The sequence below is a fragment of the Callithrix jacchus genome, chromosome 14 (assembly GCF_049354715.1).
Source record: "Callithrix jacchus isolate 240 chromosome 14, calJac240_pri, whole genome shotgun sequence".
Lineage (NCBI taxonomy): Eukaryota > Metazoa > Chordata > Mammalia > Primates > Cebidae > Callithrix > Callithrix jacchus.
This window is the reverse complement of record NC_133515.1, coordinates 90,020,477-90,029,732: the sequence shown is the minus strand read 5'-3', so window position 1 is coordinate 90,029,732 and position 9,256 is coordinate 90,020,477.

Here is a 9,256-nt window from a genome sequence, read left to right as displayed (position 1 = left end):
CCACATTTTTTGGCCTGAGTAACTGGAAAGACAAAGTTTCCATTATTGTTATGAGAAAGACTGAGAGAAGAGCACGTTTTGGGGGCCAGATTAGGAGCTCTGTTTTGGACGTGTTGATTTGAGTTCCTGTTAGATAACCAGTGAAGGTCAAGGAGGTGGTGAGATTTTTAAGTCTGGAGTGCAGAAAGGAAGAGCATGGAAGTCATCAGTGTATACATAATACCAGAAGCCAAAGGACGGGAATTCAATAAGGTCTTCAGAAAAATTCCCAAAGGATTTTTTTTCTTTTCTTTTTTTTTTTTTTTTACTAAGGAGTTTTGCTCTTGTCACCCAGGCTGAAGTGCAATGGTGCTGCCTTGGCTCACTGCAAACTCCACCTCCCAAGTTCAAGTGATTCTCCTGCCTCAGCCTCCCAAGAAGCTGGGACTATAGGCACACACCACCACACCCAGCTAATTTTGTATTTTTAGTAGGGATGGAGTTTTACCATGTTGGCCAGGCTGGTCTTGAATTCCTAAACTCAGGTAATCTACCTGCCTCGGCCTCCCAGAGTGCTGGGATTATAAGCATGAGCCACTACACCCCGCCTCAAAGAAATTTTTTTAATTGACAAATTGATTCTAAGGTTCATCCAGAATAATACATTTTTTTAAGCCAAAAAAAAATCTGAAAAAGAAAAATGACATCTGATCTCCCATGAGATTCCTTGCCTTGAGGGGTTGGGCTTGATGTTCTGTCTCTGTCTCTGCAGCAATGGTCAAAAGAGAAGCCTGGAGTTTCCAGGGTCCAGCTGACACCCTCCCACTGGGGCAAGCTTGTTCAGGGCTCACACACCTATTAATACATAGATTCCGGCTCTCACTTGCATCTTGTTCTTCTCAGATTCCTTATTTTCTTGACAATTTGGCAATGCATATTTTTAATGGTTTAATATATTGTTTCAAGCTCGGCATGGTGGCTCACACCTGTAATCCCAACACTTTGAGAGGCCAAGGCAGTTGGATCACCTGAGGTCAGGAGTTTGAGACCAGCCTGGCTAACATGGTGAAACCCTGTTTCTACTTAAAAACACAAAAAATTAGCCAGGCATGGTGGCTCATGTCTGTAATCCTAGCTACTTGGGAGGCTGTGGCAGGAGGATTGCTTGAACCCAGGAGGTAGAGGCTGCCCAGGCCAGAGTGCAATGGCACAATCTTGACAGTGAGCTGAGATTGTGCCATTGAACTCTGGCCTGGGCAACAAAGCAAAACTCCATCTCAAAATTAATTAATTAATTTTTTAAGATTTTTCAGTCATATTCATTGGGAAGGGATTTGAAGGTACCTTGTCTGCCAGACTGATGGACATAGAAGTTTCATGTGGAAACTTTCTGGCCAGGATGCACATTTATTTTTGCAAATATATTTATTGTTTGTTTAGAGGCATTTCTAAACAACTATTTTTGAGACTTTAATACTTCTGAACTTCACGTAAAAATGACTCACTTACAGTACATTTTAGAGACATTGCTGACTCCAACAACACAGCTCTTTTCAGCCAGTGAAGATCCTTGTCTATACAAGCAAAATGATCTGGTCTCATGTGTTATTCTGGAATAATCTTTTTGATTTTTCTTCTCAACAAAGCACTGTGGGTCCTCTACATTCTTCCTTCAGTGCATGTCAATTGGGTGGTTACATCTGAGGAAGCTTCTGTGTGCAGGGAAGAATCTCATTTTGGTTTTGATCAGTATTCAGGGCATTACAATCCAGGTTTCTTCAAGCCTTTATAGACAAAGATTCAGAACTTAAATTTATCTGTAACTCAAATTATTATTCATTTTTACTCAATCTTGAATGAAGGCTCAACTGTCATATAAACATGGTAAATCAAGTCTCCCAGGCGTGGAACTCCATGTGTGCTTCATTCCGTTTTCTTAGACACTTCATGCTACATTTACAAACATAACATACCTGATTCTGTTAAACACTCCACACATGAAGCCTCAGCAAATCTAGCAAGCAAAATTCTCCTAAACGCTTAAGCAACTCTGAAAGGCTGATAAATGGATCATATTAAATTCAACTTCCTTAAGGGTTAGAAACAACTTTTTAAAAAAAAACATCATATACATGAAGAAACACACCTGCATAAATAGAACTTTTAAAGAGTGTCAGTATCATATGTTCCAGTTATCTGGAACTCCTGATCTCCAGAGATCCTCCTTTCTTGGTCTCCCAAAGCACTGGAATTCCTAGTGAGCCACCACACCTGGCCATGTTCCAGTTATCCACAGCTGCTTAACAAATCATCCCAAAGTTTTTTAAAATAATTTTTTCTATTTATTTATTTATTTATTTTGAGACAGAGTCTTGCTTTGTCACCCAGGCTGAAGTGCAATGGCGTGATCTTGGCTCACTGCAACCTCCAACCCCCAGGTTCAAGCGGTTCTCCTGCCTCAGCCTCCTGAGTAGCTGGAATTACAGGTGTGCGCCACCACGCTCAGCTAATTTTTGTATTTTTAGTAGAGACAGGAGTTTCACCACGTCGGTCAGACTGGTTCATCCCAAATGTAATGGCAATAACCCATTTATGATGCTCGTGAAATTGCTGGAGATCAGGAATTTAGACAACACGGCAGAGATGGTATGTGTTTTTGCTCCACAGAATCTTGGGCTTCAGCTGAGTGCTCTTGCATGACTGGAAATAATTCAAATATCTGAGAACTGGGGCTGGACACAGTGGCTTACACCTGTAATACCAGCACTTTGGGAGGCTGAGGCGGGAGGATCTCTTGAAGCGAGGAATTTGAGACCAGCCTGGGCAACATGGTGCAACCCCCTCTCTACTAAAAATACAAAAATTAGCCAGCTGTGGTGGTGTACTCCTGTAATCCCAGCTACTCTGGAGGACGAGGCAGCAGAATCACCTGAACCAGGGAGATGAAGGTTGCAGTGAGCCAAGACCATGCCACTGCCCTCCAGCCTGGATGACAGAGCAAGACTCTGTTTCCAAAAAAAAAAGGAGAAGCAGAAGGAAAAGAAAAATACTTTGAATGAATAATAAATAAACAAAAAGCTCCCTCCCTTACATTCTGTCATATCCCAGAATAACCCGTTAGGTTAAGGCCTTGTACTAAAGAGTCAAGGAGCAGGTTCGAGGGGACCATACACATGTCCCATCTATTCATGCTTTTGACTTTGCCATGAAGGTCATTCTCCACAAAGGTACCTCTGTGAACACGTGCCACCACATGAGAAAGGTGTGCGGTCATTTATAGGCAACAGGCATGACAGAAAGATCAAAGGCCTCGGCAGAAAAGGGCGTCTCTACCTTAATAACCTGATGCTGGGTGCGGTGGCTCACACCTGTAATCCCAGCATTTTGGGAGGCCGTGCAAGGTGGATCACAAAGTCAGGAGTTCGAGAGCAGCCTGGCCAAGATGGTGAAACCCTTTCTTTACTAAAAATACAAAAATTAGCCCAGCACCTGTAATCCCAGCTACTCGGGAGGCTGAGGCCAGAGAATTGCTTGAACCCAAGAGGCGGAGATTTCAGTGAGCCGAGATCACGCCATTGCACTCTAGCCTGGGTGGCAGAGCAAGACTCCATCTCAAAAAATAAAAAAAAGAATCCTAAACAGTGGGACGTGTGCAATAACAGGCCCTTGAAATGCTTTTATGCATGACCTTGAAGAGAGGCTGCCAGGTGATGTTAGCTTTCAAGGTTGCAGGTGACACTAAGCCCTGCAGGAGAATGAAATGAGCAAAATTCTGAGTTGCCACAGACAGATGGCCTTGTGAGGAGGCGGGTGGGGCAGAGGGAAAGTGTGAAAGGAACATCGAGGCAAAGTGCAAGGCCACGTATTTCCCACAGACCAGGCTCTCTGCTAAGCCCCAGCTAGAAAGGGGTCAGAAAGACAGTCTGTTCCCTAATGAGTAGGGTGGTTAGAGAGCTCAGGGAGACCAGAGCACAAGGGTGTCAGATCACAGAGCAGAGCCAGGCACACCCAGCCTAGGAGCCCTGGCCAGTGCATCCCACACAGCACAGACACAACGGGAAAACAAGTCCAACACTGGATAGCCATTTCCCAACACTCAGATCCACGCAGGTCATTAACTGTGCTCATACCCAGAGTTTGGCAAGATGCAACGAAACTGATGCTTTCGTTCATGGCTCAAGGAAACAATTTTATTGAAGAGCAATCTGGATTTGTGTAACCATATGTTCTTCTTTTTTTTTCTTTTTGTCTTGTTCTGTTGTCCAGGCTGGGGTACAGTGGAACAATCTTGGCTCACTGCAGCTTCTATCTCCTGGATTCAAGCAATTTTCTTCCCTGAGCTTCCCGAGTATCTGGGAATAGGCACCCACCACTACATCTGGCTAATTTTTGTATTTTTAGTAGAGGCAGGGTTTCACCATGTTGACCAGGCTAGTCTCGAACTCCTTATCTTAAGTGATCTGCCTGCCTCAGCCTCCCAAAGTGCTGGGATTACAGGTGTGAGACACTATGCCCAGCCATGTGTCCACATTTTCAATGGCCCATTACCCCAGGTACTCCAGTTTTAGAACCTGATCTTAAGAAAATACATGATTAGGTGGCTCATGTCTGTAATCCCCACACTATGGGAGGCTGAGGTGGGTGGATCATGAGGTCAAGAGATCGAGACCATCCTGGCCAACATGGTGAAACCCCATCTCTTCTAAAAATACAAAAATTAGCAAACCATGGTGGGGCACGCCTGTAGTTCCAGCTACTCCAGAGGCTGAGGCTGGAGAATTGCTTGAACCCAGGAGGCAGAGGTTGCAGTGAGCCGAGATCACAACACTGCACCAGCACTCCACCACGGCACTGCACCACGGCACTCCCGCCTGGTAACAGAGCAAGCCTGTGTCTCAAAAACAAACAAAAAAAATAGAAAAAGAAAATGCATGATTAAGAATATGGGCAGCAGGGTTTTTGTATTTGTAAAAGAAAAATTGGGCTAGGTGCAGTAGCTCATGCCTGTAACCCCAACACTTTGGGAGGCTAAGGTGAGAGGGTCACTTGAGGCCAGGAGTTTGAGAGCCTGGGCAGCTTAGGGAGGCCCCATCTCCACAAAAAATAAAAAAATTAGCCAGGCATGGTGCACACACCTGTGGTCCCAGGTACTTGGGGGGCTGAGGTGGGGGAATCGCTTGAGCCCCAGATTTGAGCCCCAGACTGAGGCACCACGATCATTCCACTGCACTCCAGCCTGGGTGACAGAGCAAGACCTCATCTCTAAAAGTAATAACAACAGTAATAATTAATTAATTTTTAAAAGAAAAAAAAGGAAACAACATATCCACCACCTGGAGATTGGTTTAATAAATCATGGTGCTTACATTTGCCTGACTATAGCCACAGGAGAGCAGACAGCAAGTCTGTTTCATTAACGCTCTACACCTACCACATAGGACAGTGCCCAGCAAGAGTGGGCATTGGTTCAAAGAAGGAAGGCAGAACCAAGTGAACACAGAGAAAAGCAACGTTATGTGCATTTTAAAGGAATAGCATTGAGCTCTAGTACTAATGAGGAGAGTTACCTACAGTATATTGTTGAATAGAAAATACAGGTCATGGCTGGGCACGGTGGCTCACACCTGTAATCCCAGTACTTTGGGAGGCCAAGGCGGGTGGATCACGAGGTCAGGAGTTCAAAACCAGCTGACCAACATGGAGAAACCCCTGTAATTTCCTACTAAAAATACAAAATTAGCCAGGCATGGTGGCACATGCCTGTAATCCCAGCTACTCCGGAGGCTGAGGCTTGAAACTGAGAGGGCAGAGGTTGCTATGAGCTGAAACCACACCATTGCACTTCAGCCTCAGTAACAAGAGTAAAATTCAAACTAAAAAAAAAAAAAATACAGGTCACAACACAGCCTGATGGATTTGTACATGCATTTGTTTAAGCCTGGAAGAATTTACATGAAAACCAAACTCAAAGGGTTTGGAAAGGATACTTTGGAGGTGTTAACTGCTTATTGCCAAGATTGTGGCGTCTTTTCTATTTATTCTTTTTGTCTATGTTTTCTGACTTTCCTGTGATGAGCACATTTTGATCTTATAAGAAAAACAAGGCTGGGCACAGTGGTTCATGCCTGTAATCCCAGCACTTTGGGAGGCCAAGGCAGGCAGATCACTTGAGCCCAGGAGTTTGCAATCAGTGTGGGCAATATGGTGAAACCCCATCTCTACCAAAAACACAAAAATTAGCTGGGCATGGTGGCATATGCCTGTAGTCCCAGCTACTTGGGAGGTTGAGGTGGGAGGATTACCTGAGCCCTGGGAGGTCGAGGCTTCAGTGAGCTGTGATCACACCACTGCACTCCAGCCTAGGCAACTAAGCGAGGCCCTGTCTCAAAAAGAAAAAAAAAAAAAGGAAAAAAGCAAAACAAAGCTCTGTTAATTTCTAAAAACAATAATGTGGATGTAAATTCCTGACCCACAGAATCCTGGAACATAATATAATGATTAGTCCGAAGCTGCTTAATTGAGGTGTATTATCAGTAACAGTAACCAAAAAAGAATATTGGACAGAGTGTGCAAACCTTTGTAGCTAAGTGCTGAATACTTTGTTTCTAAATGCTGGATACTTTGTTTCTAAATGCTGGATATTGGACAGAGTATGCAAACCTTTGTAGCTAAGTGCTGAATACTTTGTTTCTAAATGCTGAATACTTTGTTTCTAAACGCTGGATACTTTGTTTCTAAATGCTGGATACTCTTCCATCCTAGAGCTAAGCTACAATTTGTCCAACCAACTATCCACCTATGGTCATATATGTCCATTTCCAGATTTTATTCTTCATTGATCCAATAAATGTGTGTTGAGGATCCGCTCTGTGCCAGGCAGGAGAGAGGTGCCAGGTGCTGGGAATCTCCAGTAAACAAAGCAGGCTTTGTTCTAAAAGCTTATGTTCCAATGAAAGAGACAGACGTTTAAGAAAGTAAACAACCAAATAACTATATAATTACAAATTGTAGTAAGTACCATGGAGGGAAACAAAACTCCTAAGAATCTCTAATATGGTGCCATGTTGGGAAATTATCAGGATTATGATAATAATAATAAGCATTGCAGGGAATGAAACAGGCAATTAGAAGCTCTAGGGAGAGAAAAATGCTGTATGAAGAAGGAAATATAATCAGAGTACAAATCAGTCTTTGCAGTGAACAATATTTACATAGTCCTAATGATTTAACTAAATGCAAAATAACAGTTTTGGGATGATGGAAAGGAAGTGGTAAGATAAGCGAAAGACAGTAGATGTTTAAAAATGGATAAATCAGGCCTAGCGCGGTGGCTCACACCGATAATCCCAGCACTTTGGGAAGCCGAGGTGGGTGGATCACAAGGTTAAGAGATGAAGACCATCCTGGTCAACATGGTGAAACCCCGTCTCTACTAAAAATACAAAAATTAGCTGGGCATGGTGGCGTGCGCCTGTAGTCCCAGCTACTCGGGAGGCTGAGGAGGGAGAATTGCTTGAACCCAGGAGGTGAAGGTTGCAGTGAGCTGAGATCGTGCCATTGCATTCCAGCCTGGGTAACAAGAGCAAAACTCCATCTCAAAAAAAAAAAAAAAAAAAAAAGGATAAATCAAAAACAGCAACAGTAACATGTTATTTAGAGAAACTGAGTTAAATATCAGGAGAAACAATGAAAAGTGGTTACTTCTGAGGGCATGGCCTGGAGGTTGGGAAAGAACTGAATAGTGAAACTGATGTTTCTCATTCATTCATTCAACACATATTTACTGATCTCCTTTGGTGCTAGGTCCTGTTCTAGGTACTAGGGACACAGAAGCAAATAAAACAGCCAAAAAATGGAGTTTATACTCTAGAAGGGGAGATGAAAAATAAAAGCAGTAAAATTTATACTGTGTTACACAGTGGTTGGGATGAAGCAATAGAGAAGGTTGGGATGAAGGGGAGGGCCTTAGATAGATGGGCCAGAGATGGCATCACTGAGTAAGTGACATTTGAGTGAAGACGCCAAGGAGGCAAAGAAGAGAGCCACATGGATGTCTGGGAGAAGAGCATTCCAAATACAGGGAGCAGCGACTGCAAAGGCCCCTAGGTAGGGTGGTCCTGCTGGGTTGAAGAACAGTGAGGAGGCCTAGCTACGCTGGAGTGGGCCAAGGGAGAGAGGCAGGAGATGAGGTTAGGGAAGTGACTGGCAGTCAGTCAGGACCCTGGGCCCATGCACCTTCTGGGAATAGTTGACTCTTTTCCCTGTATTCGCATTAGATATGCATACATATCTCTCTATATGTGTGTGTATATACACATACGTATATAACTTTGATTTTAATTTTTTAAAAATTATTTTATTTAGGCCAGGAGCAGTGGCTCATGCCTGTAATCCCAGCACTTTGGGAGGCTGAGGCAGGTGGATCATGAGGTCAGGAGTTCGAGACCAGCCTGGCTTATATGGTGAAAGCCCGTCTCTACCAAAAATACAACAAAACTAGCCGAACGTGGTGGCAGGTGCCTGTAGTCCCAGCTCCTTGGGAGGCTGAGGCAGGAGAATCATTTGAACCCAGGAGGCAGAGGTTGCAGTGAGCAGAGATTGTGCCACTGCACTCCAGCCTGAGGGACAGAGCAAGACTCCATCTCAAAAAAATATTTATTTATTTATTTATTTATTTATTTTTAATTTTTTGAGACAGAGTCTCACTCTGTCATCCAGGCTAGAGTGCAATGGTCTGATCTCAGCTCACTGTAACATCCACCTCTCAGGTTTAAGTGACTTTCCTGTCTCAGCTTCCTGAGTAGCTGGTACTAGAGGCATGCGCCACCACCCCCGGCTAATTTTTTTTTGTATTTTTAGTAGAGATGAGGTTTCACCATGTCAGCCAGGCTGTTTTGAACTTCTGGCCTCAAGTGATCCACCCATTTCGGCCTCCCAAAGTGCCGAGATTACAGGTGTGAGCCACTGCACCCGACATTAAAAATTTAAAGAAATAACTCTGCTATGGAGTAGCTTAGCAGGAACAAGTCTGTAAGTGGGGACCCCCAGCAGGAGACTATAATGCAGTTCAAGTGAGAAATGCTGGCGGCTTGGAGGGGATGTTGGCAGTGAGATGCAAAAATTAACAGGTTTGAGATTTATTTGACAGGTAGAATTGAGAGGTCTTGCTGATGGCTGGAGGGATCATTAATGTTGGTTTGAAGAATGGCCCCCAAGTGTCTGGCTTGAACAGCTTGTGCCATTTACCAATACAAAGGAGAGAAAGTGTTCAGATATT